The sequence below is a fragment of the Oryzias latipes genome, chromosome 11 (assembly GCF_002234675.1).
Source record: "Oryzias latipes chromosome 11, ASM223467v1".
NCBI lineage: Eukaryota > Metazoa > Chordata > Actinopteri > Beloniformes > Adrianichthyidae > Oryzias > Oryzias latipes.
In genome coordinates, this window is record NC_019869.2 from 20,124,583 (window position 1) to 20,134,830 (window position 10,248).

Here is a 10,248-nt window from a genome sequence, read left to right on the forward strand (position 1 = left end):
ATTTTAATCCTAAAGGTGAAAATTGACTTAGGCTACATCTTCTCTGGAAAATCTGAAAAAAATCCAGAAAGGTGGAAGTTGTGGATTTGTGAGTAACTAATCCACAATAGAGAGCTTTGGATGACAGTAGAATAGATCTGCAGGTGATAGAAATGGGTCACAAGAATCTCAAATTTTTTCCTTCTACAGTCAGGACCATAAATATTTGGACAGAGACACATTCTTTCTACTTTAGTTTCTGTACATTACCACAGGGAATTGTAAATAAAACAGCTCAAAACAACGTTCAGCTTTTATCCCATGGGTTGAACAAAAAGATTGCATAAAAATGTGAAAAACTAAAGCATTTTTTAAAGACAATCTCTTCTTTTTATGTGCGGACCCTTCTCACGGATCTCCCCAGTTGCAGCTCCCGCCGAGGGTCTCCTGCCGAGCAACTGAGTTAGAACTGGTACGGACCAGGGGGAATCCAACTGTTTAATTAAAACAAAGCATGGTGAGGGCCCGCGCCGGGTGCTGACCATGGTGCTGATGCGACATCATTTCTGTAAGGTGGCCCAAAAGGGTCACAACACAAGACTTTAGATTTCGCAACACAACACAAAATAACACTACAATTCGTCCCAATACTAAAAAAGAATAACTCACGACATGAAACAATAACTTAAAACACAACACAATAACTCACAACACAAAATAACTAACAACACAAAACAATAACTCACAACACAACACTTTAAGTCACAACACAATAACTCACAACACAAAACCATAACTCACAAAACAATAAAACAACACAAAACAATAACTCGCAACACAACACTTTAACTCACAACACAATAAATACAACACAATAACTCACAACACAAAACAATAACTCACAACACAACACTTTAAGTCACACCACAATAACACAACACAAAACAATAACTCACAACACAATACAAAACAATAACTCGCAACACAATACAAGACAATAACTCACAATACGAAACAATAACTCATAACACAACACAATAACTCACAACAAAAAACACTTTAGAAAACGAAGTATATATGCAGCGGAAGTAGTTTGTTAGCTTCCGAACAAAAAGCTTCTGAAATTTCCACTCCACTTGCATTTTGTTGACGGTTCCTTGCAGCCGGCTCGCTGTGTGTCTGTATTTACTGCTGGAAGAGAACAATTCTCATTAAGAGGCAGTGAAAATGATCTTTTTTCTTTAGAAATGCATTTGTAGTACACTGTCTGGGTTAATACAAAATGATTGAGATACTTGCAGTCACATTTGAACGTTTATCAGAAGAGCTATTGAGCCGGAAGTCTGAATCTGTGAAGCTCTTTCAAACTTTACCAAACTGATAGTTTTCTTATTTACACAGCTCAGGGCTCCAGACTGCGAGCAATTGGTCGCATTTTGCGACCAAAATTTGAGAGTGTGCGACTAAATTTTACATCCAGTCGCACATGTGCGAGCAGTAAATTTGCCTCCCCCACCCTCCGTATTTTTTTAGACATTAAACTTGGAAGGGCACGTCAATGATCAATGAAATAATCAATGAGACGCAAGCGCACACGCACGCAGGCAGACACACACACTCGCGCACATACTCATGAAACGCGAGCACGTACACTCTCGCGTGATGCCTGTCTGTGAGGCGGCCACTGCGTGTGAGAAGAATAGGGAAAGCCACTGTGAGTGGCTAAAATGCGTGTAGGGGGAGGGGCCTAGAGCTGACCAACCAATCACAGTGGGGTATATGACTCTTGGGGGCGTGACAATGACAGGGTTTTGCAAGCAGGAAACCTGACAGCCCCCTCCCCGGACCACATTAAGGAGTTCCTTACTTTCCTTTAGAACGTATTTATTTGCTCGTAATTTTCTAAATACATGCAGTCCGTGCTGAACTTTTCTCTGGGTCACACAGACCCGGAGGAAGGTTTAGGTTTTGGCTACGGTTACGGCAGCACACCGACCGCCCCCGTCCCGCGGGAGTCGGGTCAGCTGAGGAGAATAAATGTCCCACACCTACATGCGTGACAGCTAACGGGGCTTGAACTTTTAACACGCTCGAGCAAAAATAACATTAGTTTTAGACTCACTGAAAATACGTGGGGAAAATGCAACGATAGACGTGTTTGAGATGAGGGGGGGGGGGGGGGCGGCGGCTGTGAGATGAAGGCGAATCTGCAGCAAGACTGAAGGAGAACAGGAAATTGGAGTTGTCCTTAACATTCAATTTAGATTTAATACTCCTCTCCCCCTTAGTATGATCTATGTTATTATATATTTTATGATTATTTTAACGTTTTGTAGTTTATGTAGCCTTTTTTAATGAATTGGTATTTTAAATTATTTTAATTAATCACTCAACTACAAAAACCATCAGGACACATGTCCCATAATGCATTGTTTTGTAGTCTGTAGGGCAGCTTTCAGTCAGTTCAGTTTCCAGCTGTGTCCGGGTAGGTTTGCCCCTTGCTCCCACCCCTTTCTCGCGATATTTTTGTGATGATTGACAGTTAATGTTGGAGCAAAAACAAAAATATATGTCACACACCAGGTGATCTGCGCAGCGTTGAGTCCACCTGGGTGATCTCAAACACGCTTGTTGTGCATCTTGGCTGCACCTATTTGGTGTCACAAAGATAAATTTCCATCCGTTTTCTTTACTTATTTGTACTGTCATGATAGTGATGGTGCTGTCAGTTTACCTTCTTGTTGAATCTTCAAAAGTGCAGAATAAAATGTGACACTGAATTAGAAACAGCACATTGTAATTTCTGCATCTATTATTAAAGTATTTATTAGTAATAAAGTGGAAATTAGTAAATTGGGTTAGAATGTTGATTTACGGTATGCGCCCCTAAATTTTCTGGTTGCGCCCCTAAAATTTTCAGTTAGGGGCCACAGTGCTCCTAGTGAAAAAAGTTAGTCTGGAGCCCTGCAGCTACAATAATAATAATTAAAAGGGTCAGCTAACTTTATTTTCCCCTCTCCGGTTTTTGAGGGACAGTTAGCCTCCAAGTGGGTTCCATAGACACAAGAACATGCTGACCCAGACTGCTCTCAGACGGAGCGGGAGAGAAGCTGCTGGTACCGGGAGAATCTTTGAACGGATCTCGTGGATTCTGAATGTAGACGTGATTACCGATGTTTTAGCCCAGTGGAAATTTCAGAACAAAAGCACTTCTGTTGCATGTATACTTCCGTTTTGAGTTAAAGTGTTTTGTTTTGAGTTATTGTGTTGTGTTGTGAGTTAATTTTTTTAGTGTTGTGTTGCGAAATCTAAAGTGTTGTGTTGTGAGCCTTCTGGGACACCATACTTCTTCCCAGTGAAAGTACTGTGAGTATATCGGTGAAGATTTCACGTAAAGAAACACAATTTCTTGCAGTTTTTCCACGTATCGTCACATCAATATGCACCAAATGAACATCTTTATTGAATGTGTGTCTGTAGTTTCAGATGCTCATTTGATCACTTGCATTAACATTGCCTTCAGTAAAAAAAAAACTTTCAAGAAAAAAGTTAGAAAAAATCTGGAAAACAATAGTCTTGACAAATTATTGTGAGGAAACCTTCATGTTTTTGTAGCCGTTTAATCAGCAGAAATCTGCTGAAGTTTGCCAAGAGCTAATGCTTTGTCTTCATGTGTGATCCTTACAGCAGAACTTGCCTTGTTTACAGTGCTCGACAACACGACGCACAAGTCTGTTGCGCTGAAAGCCCGGCGCTCTCTGTGGACATGATTAATGTTTCACAGCTGCAGCACATCCCAGCAGATGAAACGTTCTCCTCTGCATCGCAGCTCTGACAGGCTGAAGCTTGAAAGTGTGGAGGAGAACAAACATACAAAAAGAAAAAGACACAAGCTGAAGGAAACCAGAGGCAGGTATCTGAAGAAGAAATAGTGGTAAAGAGGAAAAGTCAGGCGAACGTCCCAAATGAAAAGAGAGGCAAGGACAAGCACAGGGTGAAAGAGAGTGCAGTCTGTTCGAATGGCTGTGGAGTCTTTGAATCTCTTTGCTTTTCTTGCTCTGACTCTTCTGAGCTGCTGATGTATCGATCGTGGTCGAGGACAGACTGAAGGAAGGATGGAGTCACCCAGAGTTTAGTCTGACTTATTGTCACTCCCTAAAGACAAGAATCAAAAATGATTGCCTCACGATTTCCTCTGAGGCTTTCTTATACATTTGCATGATTTCATAATCAGAGATTTCAGATCAGACATTCAGATGTCTTAGATGTGAGTAACTCTGACTGAATCTTTCATTGTCAACAGGACTTCTCTTTACAAATACAAACGGAGATTGAAATATGTTCATTTCAGAAACTATTTGAACAAATATGCTCCAAGGGCAAAAAGGAAACGGGACAGCCCACTTGGAAAATCTAATACTAGCAGTACTATAAAACAACAATTTGTCAAATGTTAGCTGTAATGATTGTTGAAATTCATGTAAAGTCAAAAATAATTGTCTTAAACATCTCATATTCATTGTTCTCCTGGACTTTTATATGGAAACATCATATTAAAATAGCAAACAATGTTAAGGTTGAGACTAAGACTAGAACTCAAGAAACCAATTCATTCTCTTAAAAGAATCTCAATGATGTTGGAAAATTGATCTGGACGTCTGTCACGCAAGGGTTGAATTCATCCATTGAGACTCTCAGTTTAAGCTGTTTGAAGAAGGAGCTGAATAAACAACAAATGTATGCGTTTTGATCTCCTCAGGATAAGTGAATTGGTCACTTGTGTTTCATATTTTTAGAATAAAAATCCTAAACTTTTCAGTTGAAGAACATAATTTCCTAATTTTCTGCTTTTTTGCATTTTTGAGTCATATATGTGGCACTTCAGTGTAAACCTAAACATCACAGGAAGTGTCATGAATAGTTTGAGATCTGCTGGAAAAAGTAAAATCAGCATCTGTTGCAGTTAGATGGATTCTGGCTACATTCTCCTCTGAGAACCAGTCCTCTCAGAGTACGAAATCAACTCTAAACATCTCTTTTGTTACGGGTTTGCTGCAAACCTGCCATCACTGAGTGACACTCACATGTAGACTTATGAAAGATGTAATCACTGTCTCATGGTTGTGCACTGCAATGAATGCATTTACTAGACATACGCTAGGTTAAAGTATCACACAGACTCTGGCTTGAAAAACATATCCATTTTCTTCTTAAAAGAGGAAATTAGGAACATTCTGGATGTTTTTGTCAGTGCTTGAATGTGTGTTTCTGTGCAATGAAATCAAGACAGAAATACATCTGACGTCCCCCATTTTCTATGGGTAACGTCACACTTACTCGGTCTAGTTCTCATACAGTTTCTTAGCAAGCAGGAGTAAATGTGAAGCTCCGCCCACAACTATTTTTTGCGGACAGACAAAAAGTAGAGAAGCTGTTTCATGGCTTCCCCTCCTGCAGGATAGTCTACTGTAACAGCCTTCTGTCTGCTCTTTAGAACAAGACTTGGTTATCGTACTATAGTAATAGTACTCGAAAGACTAAACACTGGAGCTCCGGTGTTAAAGGGTTGATGATTATGGCCCACTGGGCCACACCGGTCTTGGAAATGTGCGTTCAGGCAGCCCCTTTCAATTAAAAATAAATGTAAAAGCATGTGTGAGCGCGTTTAGGGCTTTCATGTTAAAAAAAACCTCTTGCTATCACGTATTGTTACATACGTTTTTAATTCCATTTTGGGGCTCTACGCATGAAACGAGTATCAATCAAACTCATCCTGAAAGTTAAACCAGTTGAACTTTAACCAACCAGGGACTTGGATTTGGTAGTGGTGTATTGGTAGCGTCCTTTTCAAAACATGGAAGTGCTAACTCTTTAAAAATTAATCATGAAGGAGGAAATTAATGAATGCGGTGTTAGAAAAAAGAAGAGCAAAGATAATCCTGGAAAGGGAGGATGATGATGAGGAGCATGCAACCTTCTTTTCCTCATGCAGATCACTTTTGAAAAAATGGAGGCTGCAAATGTGACTGCGAGTGAGGGCTCCCTGTAATGGATTAATATAACCCCGCCAACACTCTACTGTTCCTGACTTTTTCTTGCTCCTATCATCTCTTCCTCCATTGCCCCCCCTCCACCTCATCTCTCCATCTCGCAGACAGTCATTCATCTTCTTCCGTGCGCCGCCATGCCCATTTGTTCTCTCCTGACATGGCCTTTTACCTCAGATCCAATTCCCACCATTTTAATCGAGACCAAATCACATTATGGTGAGCTCCTGTTCCTGCTGGCTGGTCTGGGTCCTCGTCCACATGAGTGCGTGCACATGGGGGGAACTACTGTACCAAGGTTGCATTTTTGTCTCAATATTTGCAACTTTTTAAAGGTTTTTTTCTTTTCTGTGAAATTGTTTGGAAGTTTTAATGTTTAAATTTGTCCGTTCTGGTCTCAGGAACCAAAGGTGCCTGGGGTTTATTACTAGTAATACCTGCGTGAGGCAGAATCCCCATTTGTTGTTCTCCGTTTTCTTTTTTTCCTGTTGCATGCTTCAGCAACACAAATGAATTTATGTCGTGTCAAGACATTCGAAATGAAATAAAAGTGAGGAGAGAGCGAGAAAAATGAGAAATCTTTTCATAATCGGGTTTGGGATTCTGCTGGCTGAATGTCTCATCAGGTTTCTACCTGTGCATGTTTGTGTGTTTGCCTATAAGGTTTTTTGTTTTTATGGTGTCAAAATAGAGCCTAAAGTATTGCGCATCAAAACAGTAAAACCGCGCATCAAAACCCCAAATCTGCGAATCAAAATGCATAAATTGAGAACCAAAACCCACAATTTGCAACCAAAAGCCTTTCCCCAAAGCACAATCCTATTTCTCAGCTGCCGATTTGTTTTCTCGCCATTCTGAAATCCTGTTTTTGAGTTGCAGTTTTATTTTGAAACTGTCTTTTTGAGTTGCGCTTTTATTTTTTGAGTTGCGCTTTTATTTTTTGCGGTTTTGATTCTAAAACCTGTCGACACGTAAAAACAGCGACATGTCAGTCAATGGGAGGGGAGGCGGGACATCCCTGATATCCAGTAGCTCATTGGCTACCGAATAAGACCGAGTCTTACGTCAACAGACCAGTTTAGAATGTGCCGGTAAGTTTCTCATGTTTTTCATATCTTTTACTATATTAAAAGATCAAAATTGTACTTTATTTAACCAGAGGACGCCAGCACATTCAGATGAGGAGCTCCACCACTAGCTGCTAGTGAAAAAAGATGTTAGAAAGTTAGATGTTGCATGAAAAACTATCACCATTGTTCTCCTGTGTTAGCATGCTAGCTAGCTCAATGCTAGCGGGGTATCCAGCTCTTCTCATGACTTTTGTGGATTAAGCAAAGTACATTTTTTTACCACAGTGTCAGGATCAGTCATGTAAACCTGGGAATAATTGTCCGTGAATTGTCACTAGGGTTAATCAAATATGTTATAACCTATAAGGTTTCTCAATATTTTTCAGGGTTTGTAACAGACAGAGGGAATTATTGAACAGAGAAACAATATTGCTGTGCCATATTATTCAAAATGTATGCGTCTGCACTATGCAGACTGGCAGAAGTCCGGTATTCGAGTGAACCAGAGCAGAGTAAATTGTAGCAGACCAGCAAAAACGTGTTTTATTCCACTTAAAATTATTCCAGTATTAGACATCAATAGAATTATTAGTATATTTAATTGGGTGGTGGTTTTAAAATTGACTATTGCTGTATGTCTGTTGTTTTCTATAAGGGCCGTTGTTATGCATACCATAACAAAAAAGGCAGGAATACTGAGGCAGCTACGACGTGGATGTCTACAACTTCTTTAAGGTAATGAAAAAAAATTTAATCTTAATTTTTCTCTTCTTTTTTTGGTTAATTAACTTTGCTGTTTTTGTTTCTTTCCAGATGCAGGCCCCAAAGACGTCCCAGTGTGATGCAAAGGCTGTCCAGCAGGCTCACAGACATCTCCTGTCAACTGAAAGAGAAGCCTTTAAAATAGTTGTCCATTTTGACCACACTGTCTGCTTCCCATTTCTTAGTGCCTGTACGAAAACAGTGACTTTTCCACCTCAAGTCTTTTAAGGAGTTTTAAAAACAGTTATTTTAATTTCTCTGAATTGTGGTTCAGAATTTTACAGAATCTAATGCACTTGACTCTGTGTTTCAGAGATCTTTGCAAAACCATCAGTCTTTTGTACAAAACACATTCAATGGTCAAACATTAAAAAATGAAGCTTTACAAAATACCAGTGGTGATTATTAGCCATTTATTTTCTTAAGGGGGGCAGTATTTTGTAAGGCAGATGAGATCTGTTCACATTGTTAGTTTTTGTTACATCCTGCTGTGATGACATGCATAGATCAGTACATAAATGTTAATGTCTTGGCCATGGTTTTCTGATGTCCCACAAGGGTTGAACAGGTCTGAGAGGAGAGAGGACAAGCCACAGAGGGAACAACTCCAACAGTTTCCTGCTCTGCCTGGTTTAAGTTAGTCTGTCGTCCAATGTCCACAGCATCCTGCACACAAAGAAAAATGTATTTAAGACAGTTAAAATGAGTGTGTGTGTGTGTATATATTTATATATATATACACACACACACACACACACACACCTTAATTGCTACTCAGTAGCTGCATATTGTGAAAGGTAACTTCCTGTGTTAACCTGCAATCTTTAAGGTTGAGAAAATTATTTTGGAATACAGTTCAGAATCAGAAAAACTTTATTGATCCCACCTGTGGGAAATTTGCTCTGGTACTTCAAATAAAAATTGTGTTTCTTTTATTTATTTATTTTAAATAGGGATTAACTTGATCCCAAACTAGGAAAGGTGTCACTTTCTTGCAGCAATATGTTGCTTTTGTTCAATCCATCTGTGTAATCCCTAAGGAAATATTGAAAAACCTTATATATACATGAATGTACTTCTTAAAAAACTATTTGATTAACCCTAGTGACAATCCACGGGCAATTATTCCCAGGTTGACATGACTGATCCTGACACTGTGGTAAAAAATGTACTTTGTTTAATCCACAAAAGTCATGAGAAGAGCTGGATACCCCGCTAGCATTGAGCTAGCTAGCATGCTAACACAGGAGAACAATGCTGATAGTTTGTCATGCAACATCTAACTTTCTAACATCTTTTTCACTAGCAGCTACTGGTGGAGCTCCTCATCTGAATGTGCTGGGGTCCTCTGGTTAAATAAAGTACAATTTTGATCTTTTAATATAGTAAAAGATATGAAAAACATGAGAAACTTACCGGCACATTCTAAACTGGTCTGTTGACGTAAGACTCGGTCTTATTCGGTAGCCAATGAGCTTCTGGATATCAGGGATGTCCCGCCTCCCCTCCCATTGACTGACATGTCGCTGTTTTTACGTGTCGACAGGTTTTAGAATCAAAACCGCAAAAAATAAAAGCGCAACTCAAAAAATAAAAGCGCAACTCAAAAAGACAGTTTCAAAATAAAACTGCAACTCAAAAACAGGATTTCAGAATGGCGAGAAAACAAATCGGCAGCTGAGAAATAGGATTGTGCTTTGGGGAAAGGCTTTTGGTTGCAAATTGTGGGTTTTGGTTCTCAATTTATGCATTTTGATTCGCAGATTTGGGGTTTTGATGCGCGGTTTTACTGTTTTGATGCGCAATACTTTAGGCTCTATTTTGACACCATATGTTTTGTTTTGTTTTTTGGACTCACATCTCCTGTGCTTTATCTGCACCTCTGTGGAGGCAAAGCTGAACAAAAAACAAAAAGCTGTATACCTGAAACCAATTAACTTCTGATATGATGAACAGAGAACATGCAGGTGTTATAATTTCCTGCAGTCTCATTAGAGTTTGTTCTTTAACCAGAACCACGAGTTAAACTGACACAATTTCTCTTCATTAGCCAACATTAACATCAAGTCATCTGGATCTCTAAATGCTAAACTACCTGGTGAACAAAAAAACATAGGAAAATCCTATTATTGCGTTAGGTCAAACAAAAAGAATAAATTACAAACATTAGCCAAAAAAATTATTAGCTGCAGATTAGTGTCAAGTTTAAGATGTATGATACAGTAAAGATAAAAGCTAAATTAGCTTGAAAACAAAAAAGAAGACAAACGGTTTAATGTTGTGTGGCGCTTCCCCACCCACCACCCCCTGCCACTCGCCACCTGCAGCTGCTACACACCCTCGTCCAAGCCTCCCACCTACACCCGCCCTTCCAACTTTGCCGCCCACTT

The 10,248-nt window shown here is 39.5% G+C and overlaps 1 long non-coding RNA gene across 2 annotated transcripts; it reads left to right on the forward strand.

Annotated features, from left to right (window-relative positions):
- The first annotated feature begins 7,077 nt into the window (after positions 1-7,077).
- On the forward strand, positions 7,078-8,250 carry LOC111948206. 2 transcript variants are annotated; one of them, XR_002874166.1, is made up of 3 exons: positions 7,078-7,117; positions 7,752-7,831; positions 7,910-8,250. It is a non-coding gene; the product is annotated as an uncharacterized LOC111948206 (long non-coding RNA). The 2 variants fall into 2 exon arrangements; XR_002874165.1 differs by lacking the exon at positions 7,078-7,117 and having other exon boundaries at positions 7,486-7,831.
- The last annotated feature ends 1,998 nt before the right edge of the window (positions 8,251-10,248 follow it).